Source organism: Rhipicephalus microplus, chromosome 5 (assembly GCF_043290135.1).
Source record: "Rhipicephalus microplus isolate Deutch F79 chromosome 5, USDA_Rmic, whole genome shotgun sequence".
Classification (NCBI taxonomy): Eukaryota; Metazoa; Arthropoda; class Arachnida; order Ixodida; family Ixodidae; genus Rhipicephalus; species Rhipicephalus microplus.
In genome coordinates this window covers 161,771,028-161,793,567 of record NC_134704.1, presented here as the reverse complement: position 1 = coordinate 161,793,567, position 22,540 = coordinate 161,771,028, and the positions used below count along the sequence as shown (strand labels likewise).

Genomic DNA, 22,540 nt, shown 5'->3' with positions numbered 1-22,540 from the left:
CAGAAAGTTGCGAGCTTGAATCACGTCTGGATCAAATTTCCTTTTTTCTTATTTTCATCAGTCTGTCTATCCACTTATTTGTCTGTGTACAATGACTGGTCTCTTTACCTGTGCTTCATCGACAGAAGGCCGAAAAACATGCTACCACGTGTGTGCGAACGGCTACCCTAAGCGGACTCGGTGGCGCAACGGTAGCATGTCTGACTCCAGATCAGAAGGTTGCGGGTTCGAATCACGTTCGGGTCAAGTTCTCTTTTTTACTATTTTAATCTATCTGTCTATCTACTTATTTGTCTGTCTACAATGACTTGTCTCTTTACCTGTGCTTCATCGACAGAAGGCCGAGCAAAACATGCTACCACGTGTGTGCGAACGGCTGCCCTGAGCGGACTCGGAGGTGCAACGGTAGCGCGTCTGACTCCAGATCAGTAGGTTAAATGTTCGAGTCACGTCCGGGTCTAATTCTCTTTTTATTATTTTCATTTATCTGTCTATCTACTTATTTGTCTGTCTAAAATGACTTGTCCTTTACCTGCGCTTCATTGACATAAGGCCGTGCAAAACATGCTACCACGTGTGTGCGAACGGCTACCCTAAGCGGACTCGGTGGCGCAACTTTAGCACGTCTGACTCCAGATCAGAAGGTTGCGTGTTCTAATCACGTTCGCGTCAAATTCTCTTTTTAGTATTTTCATCTATCTGTGTATCTACTTATTTGTCTGTCTACAAAGACTTGTCTCTTTACCTGCGCTTCATCGACAGAAGGCCGAGCAAATCATGCTACCGCGTGTGTGCGAACGGCTACACTAAGTGTACTCGGTGGCAATACGGTAGCACGTCTGACTCCAGATCACAAGGTTGCGTGTTCGAATCAGGTCCGGGTCAAATCCTCTTTTTTATTATTTCCATCTATCTGTCTGTCTACTTATTTATTTATTTATTTATTTATTAGAATACCCTCAGGGCCCGTAGGGCATTACAGAGGGGGTGGGTACAACATATATAACACGCAAGAAAAAAAGACAAAATAAAGAAACAAGTTTCAGATGCGCAAATCAGGAAGGCAACATAAGTCAACTAAATATGTATAAGAATTCAAGCACATACAACACAAAGATAGATAATGGAAACTGCGTATAGTTACAAGCATAGCTGAGAAATTGCAGTCTTGAATAACAAAGGGTCTGTTATTGATACAACGGAAGAGGGAAGGTTGTTCCAATCGGCGGCTGTTTTCGGTAAGAAGGCTGCTGAAAAGAATTTGGTGCGGCAAAACGGAATGGCAACCTTATGCTGATGATCAATGCGCGATGAGTGGTAAGACGGTTGTGAAATGAGGTCTCGCTTCATTGATGGATTGTGAAAAAATATCTTATGAAAAAAATCCAGTCGCGCCAGTTTCCTCCGGACAGTTAAATTGGGTAGGTCAAGGTTAGATTTCATTTCTGATATGCTAGCAGTACGGGAATAATTAGAACAAATGAACCAAACTGAGCGGTTCTGAAAAGATTCTAACGCGTTAATTAAATTTTGCTGCACGGGATCCCATATAGCGGACGCGTACTCAAGCTTTGGGCGAATTAGTGATCGGTATAATAGAATTTTGAGGGACAGCGGAGCGCGAGAAAAGTTGCGGCGTAAGTATCCTAGCGTTCGGTTAGCGTTATTACAGATGTAGGTAACATGCGTGTGCCAAGATAGATTGTTGGTAATGTAAACGCCGAGGTACTTATATGAAGAGACATGCTGGAGGGGAACGGCGTTAATTCTGTAGGTACAGGGGGGAGAAATAGATCGCCGGGTTATTGACATGCATTTAGATTTGTTAGAGTTGAGAGTCATAAGCCATTTATTGCACCAGGTTGAGACAGTGTCAAGGTCTGACTGTAGAAATTGGTTATCATATTCATTGTTTATTTCGCGGTAAATTACACAATCATCTGCAAATAACCTTATAGCGGAGTTAATGCTGTCTGGGAGATCATTAATATATATAAGAAAAAGTAAAGGGCCTAATACGGAACCTTGGGGTACGCCGGATGTTACTTTAGAAAGAGGTGAGTTATAGCCATTAGTTGTTACAAACTGAGTGCGATTAGTCAGAAAGCATTCAATCCATTTAAGAATGTTCGGGTCAATGTTTAAGGCACTAATTTTCTGGAGGAGATTTGGTGAGGTACTTTATCGAAAGCTTTTTGAAAGTCAAGAAAAATGCAATGCACAAGTGAGCCGCGATCTAAAGCCGATGCTATGTCATTAGTAAAATAAAGAAGTTGGGTTTCACATGAGTAACTTTTTAGGAATCCGTGCTGGTAGGGAGTGAAAAAAGAATTTGATTCTAGGAATGAGACAAGGTTGGAGTAAATTATATGTTCTAACATTTTACAAGGAACACTGGTTAGGGAAATTGGTCTGTAATTGAGAGGAGACTGTGTGTTACCAGATTTGTGCAGAGGGACCACCTTCCCCACTTTCCAGTCAAGCGGCAAAGTGGAGGTCTGAATAGATTGCGAAAAGATTAAGGACAAGTAAATTGATGAATACAATGCAGTGTTTTTTAGAAACTTTGAGTTGATTTCATCTACGCCACAAGAAGAGGATAACTTAAGCTTGTGAATTAAATTTTGAACTCCAACGGCATCAACGGTAACAGGATACATGGGTAAAAAATCACGACTAGGCATTTGCGGCAACGCAGAAACAGAACAACTTGAAAAAGAAGTAACAAAAAAATCATTTAATGCAATGCAACACTCTTCACAGCGAACTGGCTGCCCGTCTGAGTTCGTAAGCGAAATGTTTTTCTTTTCCCTAGGTTTAACAGTTTTCCAAAACTTAGAAGGGTTGGTTACAAGAATTGAGGGAAGGGTATTATTAAGAAAAACGCGCTTGGCTTCCTTGATAGCTGCTCTGTATTCGGAAAGGACAGATTTGTACACGTGCCAACGGGCTAACGAATTAGTCTGCTTTGCCTGACGGAACAACCGTTTCTTTTTATTCCGCAATTTTTTTAAGTCAGTTGAGAACCAAGGGGGGCGTTGGCGACCCTTGATAACGTATGTGGGAATGTATCGCGTGATTAAAGATTCAACTTTCATTTTGAACAAGTTCCAGTTTTGTTGAACGCTGCGATCAAAGAAGCCATTAGCAAAGCTCTCAAAATTCGATTCGAGTTCACTGTTGATTGATTCATAATCGCCACGTGAGTAGTCTCTTATTGTTTTCCAATTGTTTGACCGACGCCTTAAAGAACCTGTTAGATTGAAGTGCACGAAACAATGGTCACTTATGCCTGGAATATATGAAATAGAATGGACAAGGTCAGGTACAGTGGTGAGAATCAGATCAAGAACATTTGATGAATTGGGGCCCATTCTTGTTGGTTGCGTTACGAGTTGGGTAAGGTTAAAGTCTTCGCACAGTTCCACGAATTGTAAACTGTCGGCTGAAAGTGAGCTTAATGAACAGGAAGGAAGTGACCAGTTTATTTTCGGGTAGTTAAAATCGCCTAGAATAAAAACAGGTGTATGCGGGTGCCTTTTGACAATATCATTCAAAGCATCATGCAGTTGCTCGCAAAACACTGGCGTCGCACTCGGAGGGCGGTAACAGCCACAAAATATGACATTTTGATAGTTGACATGGAGGGAAACACAGACAAATTCTAAAGGTGATGCTATTACTATATGGCTAGAAACTATATAATCAGCTACGGCTATAAGTACACCACCTCCTGGCGATTCTTCTCTATCACATCTGTAAATGGTATAATTATTTTCACAATCGAACAGCTCTACACTTGCAATGTTAGGGGTAAGCCAGGTTTCCGTTAACACTACAACATCGGCGGCGCAGTCATCAAAAATTGAAGATAATGCATCCCGTTTGTTAAGAACACTTCGTACGTTAGAATATAAAACGGAGTAGTTACGATAAGTAGCCGAGGGGTGAACTTTGTTAGGATAAGAGCGTATCTTCGTCGGCATGCGTAGCGGAGGACGAAGTTTCTGATGAGTTCTGCGCATTTGTATGCGGCTCACAAACGCTGTCGGTCACCGGAGAGTACAAAAAGCACTTTTTGTTGATGTAAAGCTTATTATACTTGACGGTATACTTCTCGCCACTTGCCCTGCCGAATTCAAAAAGCTTCTTGCGCGCGCTTCTAGTTGCGCGGCAGAAATCCTCGCTGATTGACACATGAGACTCGCGAAAATTACTTCTAGACTGCAGTATGCTTTCTCGGAACTTAAAAGAAGCAAATTTTACGATCACTGGTCGAGATTTGCCAACTACGAATCTGCCTAGCCTGTGCACGCGGGATATGCGGTCGTCGCTACTTCCCAAGTTTAGCTTCAGAGTTTCATTGAGGATTTGGCAAATTTTTTCTTCTGATTGCGCCCACGTTTCCGAATCGAAATCTTCTATTCCATAAAAAATCAAGTTTTCTCGGCGAGAACGATTTTCAAGTTCGTCAAGGCGCTTGTTAAACGAAAGTACCTCCGGTACCCGTTGACGATTCGGCTCGCTGTCTGAGACCCGGACACATTCCTCAACTGCGCATAATCGGTTGTCTAATTCTGCCACTTTTTGTTCAAGAGACACTTGCGCTTCTCTAACTTCGTTAGTGGATTCCATAAGTTCTTCGTGTTTTGCGTCTATCTTAGAGTGCAGCCCCTTAATCAACGAGATTAACTCGTTGTATTGCTTCCCCGTATCTTCTTTTGGCGGGCCCGGGTTTTCCTCAACATCGCCGGACATAGCCAGAAGCCTAACGACATGAACGCACTCACAAATGGACATAAGCAAAACTTGTGGGCATGGAAGCATCAGCAAACAAACGTTGTTTGTTTTTTAGCATAGAGGGAAACTGGTGAACTAACCTGCACAATATAACAGAAGGGTGTCAGATGCGTGTACATCTTTGCCGAAGTTCCATGCCCACTAAAGGGGCGGCCGAAGATCCAGCTCCTTATATAGCTGCCAGTTGATGCATCCGTCGATGCTGATAACTGTGGGGGGTCGAGCACCAGCAGGCATTCACGAACGCGCAAACCGGAAGGCTGGCAAGCGGGAAAGTCAGGTGATCGCATGGTTTGATTGAAGCGCGTGTCCAGGAACGCTACCGGGTGCGCAGACGCGGCTCCGGGAAAAGGAATGGTAGATGATGCAATGACGGTCGAGATCAGCACAACATAACAGAAGGGTGCCAGATGCGTGCACATCTTTGCCGAAGTCCCATGCCTACCAAAGGGGCGGCCGAAGATCCAGTTCCTTATACAGCTGCCAGTTGATGCGTCCGTCGAAGCTGACAGCTGTGGGGGGTCGAGCACCGGCAGGCATTCACGAACGCGCAATCCGGAAGGCCGGCAAGCGGGAAAGTCAGGTGATCGCATGGCTTGGCTGAAGCGCGCGTCCAGGAACGCCACCGGGTGCGCAGACGCGGCTCCGGGAAAAGGACCGGTAGATGAGGCAGTGACGGTCCAGATCAGCACAATATAACAGAAGGGTGTCAGATGCGTGTACATCTTTGCCGAAGTTCCATGCCCACATACTTGTCTGTATGTCTACAATGACTTGTCTCTTTACCTGTGCTTCATCGACAGAAGGCCGAAAAAACATGCTACCACGTGTGTGCGAACGGCTACCCTAAGCAGACTCGGTGGCGCAACGGTAGCGCGTCTGACTCCAGATCAGAAGGTTGCGTGTTCGAATCACGTCGGGGTCAAATTCTCTTTTTTATTGTTTTCAACTATCTGTCTACTTATTTGTGTGTCTACAATGACATCTCTCTTTACCTATGCTTCATCGAAGAAGGCCGAGCAATACATGCTACTGCGTGTGTGCGAATGGCTACACTAAGTCAACTCGGTGGCGACCCGGTAGGACGTCTGACTCCAGATCAGAAGGTTGCGTGTTCGAATCACGTCGATGTCAAGTTCTCTCTTCTGTTATTTTCATCTATCTGTCTATCTACATATTTGTTTGTCTACAATGACTTGTCTCTTTACCTGTGCTTCGTCGACAGAAGGCCGAGCAAAACATGCTACCACGTGTGTGCGAACGGCTGCCCTGAGCGGACTCGGAGGTGCAACGGTAGCGCGTCTGAGTCCAGATCAGTAGGCTAAATGTTCGAATCACGTCCGGGTCAAATCCTCTTTTTATTATTTTCATCTATCTGTCTGTCTACTTATTTGTCTGTCTAAAATGACTTGTCCCTTTACCTGTGCTTCATCGACATAAGGCCGTGCAAAACATGCTACCACGTGTGTGCGAACGGGTACCCTAAGCGGACTCGTTGGCGCAGCTTTAGCACGTCTGACTCCAGATCAGAAGGTTGCGTTTTCTAATCACGTCCGCGTCAAATTCTCTTTTTAGTATTTTCATCTGTTTAACTTTTTATTTGTCTGTCTACGATGACTTGTCTCTTTACCTGTGCTTCATCGACAGAAGGCCGAGTGAAACATGCTCCCACGTGTGTACGAATGGCTTCACCAAGTGGACTCGGTGGCGACACGGTAGCACGTCTGACTCCAGATCAGAAGGTTGCGTGTTCGAATCACGTCCGTGTTAAGTTCTCGTTTTTGTTATTTTCATCTGTCTATCTACTTATTTGTCTGTCTAATATGACTTGTCTCTTTACCTGTGCTGCATCGACAGAAGGCCGAGCAAAACATGCTACCGCGTGTGCGCGAACGGCTACACAAAGTGGACTCGGTGGCGACACAGTAGCACGTCTGACTCCTGATCAGAAGGTTGCGGGTTCGAATCACGTTCGGGTCAAGTTCTATTTTTTACTATTTTCATCTATCTGTCTATCTACTTACTTGTCTGTCTACAATGACTCTTCTCTTTAGGTGTGCTTCATGGACAAAAGGCCGAGCAAATCATGCTACCACGTGTGTGCGAACGGCTACCCTAAACGGACACGGTGGCGCCACGGTAGCACGTCTGACTCCAGATCAGAAGGTTGCGTATTTGAATCACGTCCGGGTCAAATTCGCTTTTTTATTATTTTCATCTATCTGTCTATCTACTTATTTGTCTACAAAGACTTGTCTCTTTACCCGTGCTTCATCGACAGAAGGCCGAGCAAAACATGCTACCGCGAGTGTGCGTACGGCTAGACTAAGCGGACTCAGTGGCGCAACTTTAACACGTCTAACTCCAGGTCAGAAGGTTGCGTGTTCGAATCAAGTCCGGGTCAAATTCTTTTTTTTTATTATTTTCATCTGTCTATCCACTTATTTGTCTGTCTACAATGACTTGTCTCTTTACTTGTGCTTCATCCACAGAAGGCCGAGCCAAACATGCTACCGCGTGTGTGCGAACGGCTACACTAAGTGTACTCGTTGGCAAAATGGTAGCCCGTCTGACTCCAGATCACAAGGTTGCGTGTTCGAATCAGGTCCGGGTCAAATCCTCTTTTTTATTATTTCCATCTATCTGTCTATCTACGTATCTGTATGTCTACAATGACTTGTCTCTTTACCTGTGCTTCATCGACAGAAGGCCGAAAAAACATGCTACCACGTGTGTGCGCACGGCTACCCTAAGCGGACTCGGTGGCGCATTGGTAGCGCGTCTGACTCCAGATCAGAAGGTTGCGTGTTCGAATCAAGTCGGGGTCAAATTCTCTTTTTTATTGTTTTCAACTATCTGTCTACTTATTTGTCTGTCTACAATGACTTCTCTCTTTAGCTATGCTTCATCGACAGAAGGCCGAGCAATACATGCTACTGCGTGTGTGCGAACGGCTACACTAAGTCAACTCAGTGGCGACCCGGTAGGAAGTCTGACTCCAGATCAGAAGGTTGCGTGTTCGAATCACGTCGGGGTCAAATTCTCTTTTTTATTGTTTTCAACTATCTGTCTACTTATCTGTCTGTCTACAATGACTTCTCTCTTTACCTATGCTTCATCGAAAGAAGGCCGAGCAAAACATGCTACCACGTGGGTGCGAACGGCTGCCCTGAGCGGACTCGGAGGTGCAATGGTAGCGCGTCTGACTCCAGATCAGGAAGTTGCGTGTTCTAATCACCTCCGCGTCAAATTCTCTTTTTAGTATTTTCATCTATCTGTCTATCTACTTATTTGTCTATCTGCAACGACTTGTTTCTTTACCTGTGCTTCATCGATAGAAGGCCGAGCAAAACATGCTACCACGTGTGTGCGAACGGCTACCCTAAGTGGACTCGGTGGTGAACTGTTAGCGCGTCCGACTCCAGATCAGAAGGTTGCGTGTTCGTATCGCGTCCGGGTCATATTTTCTTTCTTATTATTTTCATCTGTCTATCTACCTATTTGTCTGTCTACAATGACTTGTCTCTTTACCTGTGGTGCATCGACAGAAGGCCGAGCAAAACATGCTACCGCGTGTGAGCGAACGGCTACACAAAGTGGACTCGTTGGCGACACGGTAGCACGTCTGACTCCAGATCAGAGGGTTGCGTGTTCGAATCACGTTCGGGTCAAGTTCTCTTTTTTACTATTTTCATCTATCTGTCTATCTACTTATTTGTCTGTCTACAATGACTCTTCTCTTTACGTGTGCTTCATCGACAGAAGGCCGAGCAAATCATGCTACCACGTGTGTGCGAACGGCTACCCTAAACGGACGCGGTGGCGACACGGTAGCATGTCTGACTCCAGATCAGAAGGTTGCGAGTTTGAATCACGTCCGGGTCAAATTCCCTTATTTATTATTTTCATCTATCTGTGTATCTACTTATTTGTCTGTCTACAAAGACTTGTCTTTTTACCTGTGCTTCATCGACAGAAGGCCGAGCAAATCATGCTACCACGTGTGTGCGAACGGCTACCCTAAGCGGATTCGATGGCGACACAATAGCACGTCTGACTCCAGATAAAAGGTTGCGTGTTCGAATCACGTCCGGGTAAAAATCTCTTTTTATTATTTTCATATGTTTATCTACCTTTTTGTCTGTCTACAATGACTTGTCTTTTTACCTGTGCTTCATCGACAGAAGGCCGAACAAATCATGCTACCACGTGTGTGCGAACGGCTACCCTAAACGGACGCGGTGGCGACACGGTAGCACGTCTGACTCCAGATCAGAAGGTTGCGAGTTTGAATCACGTCCGGGTCAAATTCGCTTATTTATTATTTTAATCTATCTGTGTATCTACGTATTTGTCTGTCTACAAAGACTTGTCTCTTTACCTGTGCTTCATCGACAGAAGGCCGAGCAAAACATGCTGCTACCGCGTGTGTGCATACGGCTACACTGAGTGGACTCGGTGGCAACCCGGTAGCACGTCTGACTCCAGATCAGAAGGTTGCGTGTTCGAATCACGTCCGGGTCAAGTTCTCTTTTTATTATTTTCATCTGTCTATCTACTTATTTGTCTCTCTACAATGACATGTCTCTTTACCTATGCTTCAGCGACAGAACGCCGAGCAATACATGCTACTGCGCGTGTGCGAACGGCTACACTAAGTCAACTCGGTGGCGACCCGGTAGGACGTCTGACTCCAGATCAGAAAGTTGCGTGCTCGAATCACGTCGATGTGAAGTTCTCTCTTTTGTTATTTTCATCTATCTGTCTATCTACTTATTTGTCTCTCTAAAATGACTTGTCCCTTTACCTGTGCTTCATCGACATAAGGCCGTGCAAAACATGCTACCACGTGTGTGCGAACGGCTACCCTAAGCGGACTCGGTGGCGCAACTTTAGCACGTCTGATTCCAGATCAGAAGGTTGCGTGTTCTAATCACGTCCGCGTCAAACTCTCTCTTTAGTATTTTCATCTATCTGTCTATCTACTTATTTCTCTGTCTGCAATGACTTGTCTCTTTACCTGTGCTTCATCGAAAGAAGGCCGAGCAAAACATGCTACAGCGTGTGTGCGAACGGTTACTCTAAGCGGACTCAGTGGCGCTACTTTAGCACGTCTGACTCCAGATCGGAAGGTTGCGTGTTCGAATGAAGTCCGCGTCAAATTGTCTTTTCAGTATTTTCATCTATCTGTCTATCTACTTATTTGTCTATCTGCAATGACTTGTCCCTTTACCTGTGCTTCATCGACAGAAGGCCGAGCAAAACATGCTACAGCGTGTGTGCGAACAATTACTCTAAGCGGACTCAGTGGCGCAACTTTAGCACGTCTGACTCCAGATCAGAAGGTTGCGTGTTCGAATCAAGTCTGGGTCAAATTCTTTTTTTTATTATTTTCATCTGTCTATCCACCTATTTGTCTGTCTACAATGACTTGTCTCTTTACCTGTGCTTCATCGACAGAAGGCCGAGCAAAACATGCTACCACGTGTGTGCGAATGGTTACCTAACAGGCTCGGTGGCGACACGGTAGCACGTCTGACTCCAGATCAGAAGGTTGCGTGTTCGAATCAGTTCAGTTCAGTTCAGTTTTATTTCCTTAAAGGCCCCCATTCAGGGGGTGTTACATAAGGGGTGGGATTACAATTCAAAACAGCGGAGATTCAATTAACATTGCAAACAAACAGTTAAAATTGAATTAACATGGCAGATGATCGGTGAGGCGTTCCAGGAAGGTAGATGATGAGGCAATTGTGACAATGTCGTAGGGCAGGCCGTTCCAGTCTGAAGCTGCACTGAGGAAAAACGAAGCAGCAAACGTAGTGGTGCGTGATGGCGGGCGGGCAACTTGAAGTGAATGACTGGTGCGGTGGGAAATGCGTGAGGCGGCTGTTATATAAGGAGCTTGATTGAGTGAAGAATAAAAAAACTTATGATAAAGGGTTAGGCTAGCAATGCGGCGACGATAAGAAAGGAGTGATAGGCCAGATTCATGTTTCAATGGTGAAATGCTGATGTCATATGAATATGAGGAATGGATGAAACGGGTGGCCCGATTTTGAACACCTTCCAAGGCAGTGATTAGGTATGCTTGATGGGGGCTCCAGATGGCAGATGCGTATTCTAATTTTGGTCTTATAAGCGATTTATACGTGAGTAATCTAACATGTGGTGGGGAAAGGCGAAGGTGGCGTTTAAGAAAACCCAGTGTTTTGTTCGATGCTGAAATGATGTTTGTAATATGGGCGCGCCATGATAAATTAGAACAAAGGGTGACTCCTAGATATTTATACGATTCTACTAATTCGATACATGATTTAGAAATAGAATACTGAAAGCGAGAGGGATTGTGACGACGAGAGAAGGACAAGAGTTTGCATTTAGTGGGGTTGAGAGTCATTAGCCAAATATTACACCAGTTTATTATATTATCACGTATTATCACGTCCGGTTCAAATTCTCTTTTTATTATTTTCATCTGTTTACCTATTTATTTGTCTGTCTACGATGACTTGTCTCTTTACCTGTGCTTCATCGACAGAAGGCCGAGCGAAACATACTACCGCGTGTGTACGAACGGCTAAACTAAGTGTACTCGGTGGCGATACGGTAGCACGTCTGACTCCATATCACAACGTTGCGTGTTCGAATCAGGTCGTGGTCAAATCCTCTTTTTTATTATTTTCATCTATCTGTCTATCGACTTATCTGTATGTGTACAATGACTTGTCTCTTTACCTGTGCTTCATCGACAGAAGGCCGAGCAAAACATGCTACCACGTGTGTGCGAATGGTTACCTAACGGGTTCGGTGGCGACACGGTAGCACGTCTGACTCCAGATCAGAAGGTTGCGTGTTCGAATCACGTCCGGGTCAAATTCTCTTTTTTCTTATTTTCATCTATTTGTCTATCTACTTATTTGTCTGTGTACAATGACTTGTCTCGTTACCTGTGCTTCATCGACAGAAGGCCGAGCAAAACAAGCTACCGCGTGTGTGCGAACCGCTTCGCTAAGTGGATTCGGTGGCGACACGGTAGCGCGTCTTACTACGGATCAAAGGGTTGCGTGTTCAAATCACGTCCGTGTTAAGTTCTTGTTTTTGTTATTTTCATCTGTCTCTCTATCTACTTATTTGTCTGTCTACAACGACTTGTTTCTTTACCTGTGCTTCATCGATAGAAGGCCGAGCAAAACATGCTACCACGTGTGTGCGAACGGCTACCCTAAGTGGACTCGGTGGTGAACTGTTAGCGCGTCCGACTCCAGATCAGAAGGTTGCGTGTTCGTATCGCGTCCGGGTCATATTTTCTTTCTTATTATTTTCATCTGTCTATCTACCTATTTGTCTGTCTACAATGACTTGTCTCTTTACCTGTGCTGCATCGACAGAAGGCCGAGCAAAACATGCTACCGCGTGTGAGCGAACGGCTACACAAAGTGGACTCGGTGGCGACACGGTAGCACGTCTGACTCCAGATCAGAGGGTTGCGTGTTCGAATCACGTCCGTGTCAGATTCTCTTTTTTATTATTTTCATCTATCTGTCTATCTACTTAATTGTCTGTCTACAACGACTTGTCTCTTTACCTGTGCTTCATCGATAGAAGGCCAAGCAAAACATGCTACCACGTGTGTGTGAACGGCTACCCTAAATGGACTCGGTGGCGAACTGTTGGCACGTCCGACTCCAGATCAGAAGGTTGCGTGTTCGAATCGCGTCCGGGTCAAATTCTCTTTCTTATTATTTTCATCTGTCTATCTACTTATTTGTCTGTCTACAATGACTTGTCTCTTTACCTGTGCTGCATCGACAGAAGGCCGAGCAAAACATGCTACCGCGTGTGTGCGAACGGCTACACAAAGTGGACTCGGTGGTGACGCAGTAGCACGTCTGACTCCAGATCAGAAGGTTGCGGGTTCGAATCACGTTCGGGTCAAGTTCTCTTTTTTACAATTTTCATCTATCTGTCTATCTACTTATTTGTCTGTCTACAATGACTCTTCTCTTTATGTGTGCTTCATCGACAGAAGGCCGAGCAAATCATGCTACCACGTGTGTGCGAACGGCTACCCTAAACGGACGCGGTGGCGACACGGTAGCACGTCTGACTCCAGATCAGAAGGTTGCGAGTTTGAATCACGTCCGGGTCAAATTCGCTCATTTATTATTTTCATTTATCTGTGTATCTACTTATTTGTCTGTCTACAAAGACTTGTTTCTTTACCTGCGCTTCATCGACAGAAGGCCGAGCAAATCATGCTACCGCGTGTGTGCGAACGGCTACCCTAAGCGGATTCGATGGCGACACGATAGCACGTCTGACTCCAGATCAGAAGGTTGCGTGTTCGAATCACGTCCGGGTAGAAGTCTCTCTTTATTATTTTCATCTATCTGTATATCTACTTATTTGTCTGTCTACAATGACTCTTCTCTTTAGCTGTGCTTCCTCGACAGAAGGCCGAGCAAAACATGCTACCACGTGTGTGCGAACGGCCACCCTAAACGGACTCGGTGGCGACATGTTAGCATGTCTGATTCCAGATCAGAAGGTTGCGTGTTCGAATCACGTCGGGGTCAAATTCTCTTTCTTATTGTTTTCAACTATTTGTCTGCTTATTTGTCTGTCTACAATGACTTCTTTCTTTACGTATGCTTCATCGACAGAAGGCCGAGCAATACATGCTACTACGTGTGTGCGAACGGCTACACTAAGTCAACTCAGTGGCGACCCGGTAGGACGTCTGACTCCAGATCAGAAGGTTGCGAGCTTGAATCACATCTGGATCAAATTTCCTTTTTTCATATTTTCATCATTCTGTCTATCTGCTTATTTGTCTGTCTACAATGACTTGTCTCTTTACCTGTGCTTCATCGACAGAAGGCCGAAAAAACATGCTACCACGTGTGTGCGAACGGCTACCCTAAGCGGACTCGGTGGCGCAACGGTAGCACGTCTGATTCCAGATCAGAAGGTTGCGTTTTCGAATCACGTCGGGGTCAAATTCTCTTTCTTATTGTTTTCAACTATCTGTCTGCTTATTTGTCTGTCTACAATGACTTCTTTCTTTACGTATGCTTCATCGACCGAAGGCCGAGCAATACATGCTACTGCGTGTGTGCGAACGGCTACACTAAGTCAACTCAGTGGCGACCCGGTAGGACGTCTGACTCCAGATCAGAAGGTTGCGTGTTCGAATCACGTCGATGTCAAGTTCTCTCTTCTGTTATTTTCATCTATCTGTCTATCAACTTAGTTGTCTGTCTGCAATGACTTGTCTCTTTACCTGTGCTTCATCGACAGAAGGCCGAGCAAAACATGCTACCACGTGTGTGCGAATGGCTGCCCTGAGCGGACTCGGAGGTGCAACGGTAGCGCGTCTGACTCAAGATCAGTAGGTTAAATGTTCGAATCATGTCCGGGTCAAATTCTCTTTTTATTATTTTCATTTATCTTTCTATCTACCTATTTGTCTTTCTAAAATGGCTTGTCCCTTTACCTGAGCTTCATCGACATAAGGCCGTGCAAAACATGCTACCACGTGTGTGCGAACGGCTACCCTAAGCGGACTCGGTGGCGCAACTTTAGCACGTCTGACTCCAGATCAGAAGGTTGCGTGTTCTAATCACGTCCGCGTCAAATTCTCTTTTTAGTATTTTCATCTATCTGTCTATCTACTTATTTGTCTATCTGCAATGACTTGTCCCTTTACCTGTGCTTCATCGACAGAAGGCCGAGCAAAACATGCTACCGCGTGTGTGCGAACGGCTACACTAAGTGTACTGGGTGGCAATACGGTAGCACGTCTCACTCCAGATCACAAGGTTGCGTGTTCGAATCACGTCCGGGTCAAATCCTCTTTTTTATTATTTTCATCTATCTGTCTATCTACTTATCTGTATGTCTACAATGACTTGTCTCTTTACCTGTGCTTCATCGACAGAAGGCCGAGCAAAACATGCTACCACGTGTGTGCGAATGGTTACCTAACGGACTCGGTGGCGACAGGGTAGCACGTCTGACTCCAGATCAGAAGGTTGCGTGTTCGAATCACGTCCGGGTCAAATTCTCTTTTTTATTATTTTCATCTGTTTATTTTTTATTTGTCTGTCTACGATGACTTGTCTCTTTACCTGTGCTTCATCGACAGAAGGCCGAGCGAAACATGCTACCGCGTGTGTACGAACGGCTTCACTAAGTGGACTCGGTGGCGACACGGTAGCACGTCTGTCTCCAGATCAGAAGGTTGCGTGTTCGAATCACGTCCGGGTCAAATTCTCTTTTTTCTTATTTTCATCTATTTGTGTATCTACTTATTTGTCTGTGTACAATGACTTGTCTCGTTACCTGTGCTTCATCGACAGAAGGCCGAGCAAAACAAGCTACCGCGTGTGTGCGAACGGCTACGCTAAGTGGATTCGGTGGCGACACGGTAGCGCGTCTTACTACGGATCAGAGGGTGGCGTGTTCGAATCACGTCCATGTTAAGTTCTTGTTTTTGTTATTTTCATCTGTCTATCTACCTCTTTGTCTGTCTACAACGACTTGTTTCTTTACCTGTGCTGCATCAATAGAGGGCTGAGCAAAACATGCTACCATGTGTGTGTGAACGGCTACCCTAAATGGACTCGGTGGCGAACTGTTAGCACGTCCGACTCCAGATCAGAAGGTTGCGTGTTCGAATCGCGTCCGGGTTAAATTCTCTTTTTATTATTTTCATCTGTCTATCTACTTATTTGTCTGTCTACAATGACTTGTCTCTTTACCAGTGCTGCATCGACAGAAGGCCGAGCAAAACATGCTACCGCGTGTGTGCGTACGGCTACGCTAAGTGGACTCGGTGGCGAACTGTTAGCACGTCCGACTCCAGATCAGAAGGTTGCGTGTTCGAATCGCGTCCGGGTTAAATTCTCTTTTTATTATTTTCATCTGTCTATCTACTTATTTGTCTGTCTACTTGACATGTCTTTTTGCCTGTGCTTCATCGACAGAAAACCGAGCAAATCATGCTACCGCGTGTGTGCGAACGGCAACCCAAAGCGGATTCGATGGCGACACGGTAGCACGTCTGACTCCAGATCAGAAGGTTGCGTGTTAGAATCACGTCCGGGTAAAAGTCTCTTTATTATTTTCATCTATCTGTATATCTACTTATTTGTCTGTCTACAATGACTCTTCTCTTTAGCTGTGCTTCCTCGACAGAAGGCCGAGCAAAACATGCTACCACGTGTGTGCGAACGGCCACCCTAAACGGACTCGGTAACGACATGTTAGCATGTCTGACTACAGATCAGAAGGTTGCGAGCTTGAATCACGTCTGGATCAAATTTCCTTTTTTCTTATTTTCATCATTCTGTCTATCTACTTATTTGTCTGTCTACAATGACTTGTCTCTTTACCTGTACTTCATCGACAGAAGGCCGAAAAAACATGCTACCACTTGTGTGCGAATGGCTACCCTAAGCGGACTCGGTGGCTCAATGGTAGCGCGTCTGACTCCAGATCAGAAGGTTGCGTGTTCGAATCACGTCGGGGTCAAATTCTCTTTCTTATTGTTTTCAACTATCTTTCTACCTATTTGTCTGTCTACAATGACTTCTCTCTTATGCTTCATCGACAGAAGGCCAAGCAATATATGCTACTGCGTGTGTGCGAACGGCTAAACTAAGTCAACACGGTGGCGACCCAGTAGGACGTCTGACTCCAGATCAGAAGGTTGCGGGTTCGAATCACGTCGATGTGAAGTTCTCTCTTTTGTTATTTTCATCTATCTGTCTATCTACTTATTTGTCTGTCTGAAATCACTTGTCCCTTTACCTGTGCTTCATCGACATAAGGCCGTGCAAATCATTCTACCACGTGCGGGCGAACAGATACACTAAGCGGACTCGGTGGCGCAACTTTAGCACGTCTGACTCCAGATCAGAAGGTTGCGTGTTCTAATCCCGTCCGCGTCAAACTCTCTCTTTAGTATTTTCATCTATCTGTCTATCTACTTATTTCTCTGTCTGCAATGACTTGTCCCTTTACCTGTGCTTCATCGACAGAAGGCCGAGCAAAACATGCTACCGCGTGTGTGCGAACGGTTACTCTAAGCGGACTCAGTGGCGCAACTTTAGCACGTCTGACTCCAGATCAGAAGGTTGCGTGTTCGAATCAAATCCTGGTAAAATTCTTTTTTTATTATTATTTTCATCTGTCTATTGACTTATTTATCTGTCTACGATGACTTGTCTCTTTACCTGTGCTTCATCGAGAGAAGGCCAAGCAAAACATGCTACCGCGTGTGTGGGAACGGCTACACTAAGTGTACTGGGTGGCGATACGGTAGCACGTCTCACTCCAGATCACAAGGTGGCGTGTTCGAATCACGTCCGGGTCAAATCCTCTTTTTTATTATTTTCATCTATCTGTCTATCTACTTATCTGTATGTCTACAATGACTTGTCTCTTCACCTGTGCTTCATCGACAGAACGCCGAGCAAAACATGCTACCACGTGTGTGCGAATGGTTACCTAACGGACTCGGTGGCAACAGGGTAGCACGTCTGACTCCAGATCAGAAGGTTGCGTGTTCGAATCACGTCCGGGTAAAAGTCTCTCTTTATTATTTTCATCTATCTATATATCTACTTATTTGTCTGTCTACAATGACTCTTCTCTTTATGTGTGCTTCATCGACAGAAGGCCGAGCAATTCATGCTACCACGTGTGTGCGAACAGCTACCCTAAACGGACGCGGTGGCGACACGGTAGCACGTCTGACTCCAGATCAGAAGGTTGCGAGTTTGAATCACGTCCGGGTCAAACTCGCTTATTTATTATTTTTATCTATCTCTGTATCTACTTATTTGTCTGTCTACAAAGACTTGTCTCTTTACCTGTGCTTCATCGACAGAAGGCCGAGCAAATCATGCTACCGCGTGTGTGCGAACGGCTACCCTAAGCGGATTCGATGGCGACACGATAGCACGTCTGACTCCAGATCAGAAGGTTGCGTGTTCGAATCACGTCCGGGTCAAATTCTCTTTTTTATTATTTTCATCTGTTTAACTATTTATTTGTCTGTCTACGATGACTTGTCTCTTTACCTGTGCTTCATCGACAGAAGGCCGAGCGAAATATGCCACCGCTTGTGTACGAACGGCTACCCTAAGTGGACTCGGTGGCGAACTGTTAGCGCGTCCGACTCCAGATCAGAAGGTTGCGTGTTCGTATCGCGTCCGGGTCAAATTCTCTTTCTTATTATTTTCATCTGTCTATCTACTTATTTGTCTGTCTACAATGACTTGTCTCTTTACCTGTGCTGCATCGAGAGAAGGCCGAGCAAAACATGCTACCGCGTGTGTGCGAACGGCTACACAAAGTAGACTCGGTGGCGACACGGTAGCACGTCTGACTCCAGATCAGAGGGTTGCGTGTTCGAATCACGTCCGTGTTAGGTTCTCTTTTTATTATTTTCATCTATCTGTCTATCTACCTATTTGTCTGTCTACAACGACTTGTCTCTTTACCTGTGCTTCATCGATACAAGGCCAAGCAAAACATGCTACCACGTGTGTGTGAACGGCTACCCTAAATGGACTCGGTGGCGAACTGTTAGCACGTCCGACTCCAGATCAGAAGGTTGCGTGTTCGAATCGCGTCCGGGTCAAATTCTCTTTTTATTATTTTCATCTGTCTATCTGCTTATTTGTCTGTCTACAATGACTTGTCTTTTTACCAGTGCTGCATCGACAGAAGGCCGAGCAAAACATGCTACCGCGTGTGTGCGTACGGCTACACTAATTGGACTCGGTGGTAACCCGGTAGCACATCTGTCTCCAGATCGGAAGGTTGCGTGTTCGAATCACGTCCGGGTCAAGCTCTCTTTTTATTATTTTCATCTGTCTATCTACTTATTTGTCTGTCTACCATGACATGTCTCTTTACCTGTGCTTCATTGACAGAAGGCCGAGCTAATCATGCTACCGCGCGTGTGCGAACGGCTACCCTAAGCGGATTCGATGGCGACACGGTAGCACGTCTGAGTCCAGATCAGAAGGTTGCGTGTTCGAATCACTTCGGGGTAAAAGTCTCTCTTTATTATTTTCATCTATCTGTATATATTCTTATTTGTCTGTCTACAATGACTCTTCTCTTTAGCTGTGCTTCCTCGACAGAAGGCCGTGCAAAACATGCTACCACGTGTGTGCGAACGGCCACCCTAAACGGACTCGGTGGCGACATGATAGCATGTCTGACAACAGATCAGAAAGTTGCGAGCTTGAATCACGTCTGGATCAAATTTCCTTTTTTCTTATTTTCATCATTCTGTCTATCCACTTATTTGTCTGTGTACAATGACTTGTCTCTTTACCTGTGCTTCATCGACAGAAGGCCGAAAAACATGCTACCACGTGTGTGCGAACGGCTACCCTAAGCGGACTCGGTGGCGCAACGGTAGCATGTCTGACTCCAGATCAGAAGGTTGCGGGTTCGAATCACGTTCGGGTCAAGTTCTCTTTTTTACTATTTTAATCTATCTGTCTATCTACTTATTTGTCTGTCTACAATGACTCTTCTCTTTATGTGTGCTTCATCGACAGAAGGCCGAGCAATTCATGCTCGGCCTTCTGTGTATATATATGTGTATATATGTGTATGTATATGTGTGTATATATATGTGTGTATATATGTGTATGTAGGTTTATATATGTGTGTATATATGTGTGTGTATGTGTGTGTGTATGTATATATATGTGTGTATGTATATATGTGTGTATGTGTATATATATGTGTATGTATATATGTATGTATATATATATATGTATATATATATGGATGTATGTGTATGTATCTATGTATACTATTGCATTCCATCCGTTTGATTGAGCTTGATTGTGTGCTGATATCAATACTCCTTTTGTTATCTTATGCCTCTGTCTATTTAAAAAAAAAAAAAAAATAGCACAGTAACTATGTGGACGTACGAATGCGAAAGACTTTGTATTCCTAACGCATTGTATATCAAATGTGTAACGATTTTTTTTTTATATTTTTGTTTACTGCCAATGAACTACTATTATGCCATGTAATATGATGTTGTAACATGTTACGGGTACCGGGGCCCCTGTCAGGCGTTGTTCGCCTTTAGCTCCTGTACCTTTCTTGAAGTTGTCAAGATCAAATAAATCTTATTCTTCTTATTCTTCTTCTTCTTCTATGCTACCACGTGTGTGCGAACGGCTACCCTAAACGGACGCGGTGGCGACACGGTAGCACGTCTGACTCCAGATCAGAAGGTTGCGAGTTTGAATCACGTCCGGGTCAAGCTCTCTTTTTATTATTTTCATCTGTCTATCTACTTATTTGTCTGTCTACAATGACATGTCTCTTTACCTGTGCTTCATCGACAGAAGGCCGAGCAAATCATGCTACCGCGTGTGTGCGAACGGCTACCCTAAGCGGATTCGATGGCGACACGATAGCACGTCTGACTACAGATCAGAAAGTTGCGTGTTCGAATCACGTCCGGGTAAAAGTCTCTCTTTATTAGTTTCATCTATCTGTATATCTACTTATTTGTCTGTCTACACTGACTCTTCTCTTTAGCTGTGCTTCCTCGACAGAAGGCCGAGCAAAATATGCTACCACGTGTGTGCGAACGGCCACCCTAAACGGACTCGGTGGCGACATGTTAGCATGTCTGACTAGAGATCAGAAGGTTCCGAGCTTGAATCACATCTTAATCAAATTTCTTTTTTTCATATTTTCATCATTCTGTCTATCTACTTATTTGTCTGTCTACAATGACTTGTCTCTTTACCTGTGCTTCATCGACAGAAGGCCGAAAAAACATGCTACCACGTGTGTGCGAACGGCTACCCCTAAGCGGACTCGGTGGCGCAACGGTAGCACGTCTGACTCCAGATCAGAAGGTTGCGTGTTCGAATCACGTCGGGGTCAAATTCTCTTTCTTATTGTTGTCAACTATCTGTCTACTTATTTGTCTGTCTACAATTACTTCTCTCTTTACGTATGCTTTATCGACAGAAGGCCGAGCAATACATGCTACTGCGTGTGTGCGAACGGCTACACTAAGTCAACTCAGTGGCGACCCGGTAGGACGTCTGACTCCAGATCAGAAGGTTGCGTGTTCGAATCACGTCGATGTCAAGTTCTCTCTTCTGTTATTTTCATCTATCTGTCTATCTACTTATTTGTCTGTCTACAATGACTTTTCTCTTGACCTGTGCTTCATCGACAGAAGGCCGAGCAAAACATGCTACCACGTGTGTGCGAACGGCTGCCCTGAGCGGACTCGGAGGTGCAACGGTAGCGCGTCTGACTCCAGATCAGTAGGTTAAATGTTCGAATCACGTCCGGGTCTAATTCTCTTTTTATTATTTTCATTTATCTGTCTATCTACTTATTTGTCTGTCTAAAATGACTTGTCCCTTTACCTGCGCTTCATCGACATAAGGCCGTGCAAAACATGCTACCACGTGTGTGCGAACGGCTACCCTAAGCGGACTCGGTGGCGACACGGTAGCACGTCTGAGTCCAGATCAGAAGGTTGCATGTTCGAATCACGTCCGGGTAAAAGTCTCTCTTTATTATTTTCATCTATCTGTATATATTCTTATTTGTCTGTCTACAATGACTCTTCTCTTTAGCTGTGCTTCCTCGACAGAAGGCCGAGCAAAACATGCTACCACGTGTGTGCGAACGGCCACCCTAAACGGACTCGGTGGCGACATGATAGCATGTCTGACTACAGATCAGAAAGTTGCGAGCTTGAATCACGTCTGGATCAAATTTCCTTTTTTCTTATTTTCATCATTCTGTCTATCTACTTATTTGTCTGTCTACAATGACTTGTCTCTTTACCTGTGCTTCATCGACAGAAGGCCGAAAAACATGCTACCACGTGTGTGCGAACGGCTACCCTAAGCGGACTCGTGGCGCAACGGTAGCATGTCTGACTCCAGATCAGAAGGTTGCGGGTTCGAATCACGTTCGGGTCAAGTTCTCTTTCTTATTGTTTTCAACTATCTGTCTACTTATTTGTCTGTCTACAATGACTTGTCTCTTTACCTGTGCTTCATCGACAGAAGGCCGAGCAAAACATGCTACCACGTGTGTGCGAACGGCTGCCCTGAGCGGACTCGGAGGTGCAACGGTAGCGCGTCTGACTCCAGATCAGTAGGTTAAATGTTCGAGTCACGTCCGGGTCTAATTCTCTTTTTATTATTTTCATTTATCTGTCTATCTACTTATTTGTCTGTCTAAAATGACTTGTCCCTTTACCTGCGCTTCATTGACATAAGGCCGTGCAAAACATGCTACCACGTGTGTGCGAACGGCTACCCTAAGCGGACTCGGTGGCGCAACTTTAGCACGTCTGACTCCAGATCAGAAGGTTGCGTGTTCTAATCACGTTCGCGTCAAATTCTCTATTTAGTATTTTCATCTATCTGTGTATCTACTTATTTGTCTGTCTACAAAGACTTGTCTCTTTACCTGCGCTTCATCGACAGAAGGCCGAGCAAAACATGCTACCGCGTGTGTGCGAACGGCTACACTAAGTGTACTCGGTGGCAATACGGTAGCACGTCTGACTCCAGATCACAAGGTTGCATGTTCGAATCAGGTCCGGGTCAAATCCTCTTTTTTATTATTTCCATCTATCTGTCTGTCTACTTATTTATTTATTTATTTATTTATTAGAATACCCTCAGGGCCCGAAGGGCATTACAGA

The 22,540-nt window shown here is 44.9% G+C and overlaps 6 non-coding genes across 6 annotated transcripts; all 6 read left to right on the top strand.

The window, feature by feature from the left end:
* Nucleotides 1-174: 174 nt before the first annotated feature.
* Nucleotides 175-246, top strand: TRNAW-CCA (transfer RNA tryptophan (anticodon CCA)). Its single transcript has one exon. It is a non-coding gene; the product is annotated as a tRNA-Trp (tRNA).
* Nucleotides 247-5,653: 5,407 nt separating this feature from the next.
* TRNAW-CCA (transfer RNA tryptophan (anticodon CCA)) lies at nt 5,654-5,725 on the top strand. Its single transcript has one exon. It is a non-coding gene; the product is annotated as a tRNA-Trp (tRNA).
* Nucleotides 5,726-7,556: 1,831 nt separating this feature from the next.
* TRNAW-CCA (transfer RNA tryptophan (anticodon CCA)) lies at nt 7,557-7,628 on the top strand. The gene has a single exon. It is a non-coding gene; the product is annotated as a tRNA-Trp (tRNA).
* An 8,635-nt stretch (nt 7,629-16,263) lies between these two features.
* TRNAW-CCA (transfer RNA tryptophan (anticodon CCA)) lies at nt 16,264-16,335 on the top strand. Its single transcript has one exon. It is a non-coding gene; the product is annotated as a tRNA-Trp (tRNA).
* Nucleotides 16,336-19,222: 2,887 nt separating this feature from the next.
* Nucleotides 19,223-19,294, top strand: TRNAW-CCA (transfer RNA tryptophan (anticodon CCA)). The gene has a single exon. It is a non-coding gene; the product is annotated as a tRNA-Trp (tRNA).
* Nucleotides 19,295-20,673: 1,379 nt separating this feature from the next.
* TRNAW-CCA (transfer RNA tryptophan (anticodon CCA)) lies at nt 20,674-20,745 on the top strand. The gene has a single exon. It is a non-coding gene; the product is annotated as a tRNA-Trp (tRNA).
* Nucleotides 20,746-22,540: the final 1,795 nt, after the last annotated feature.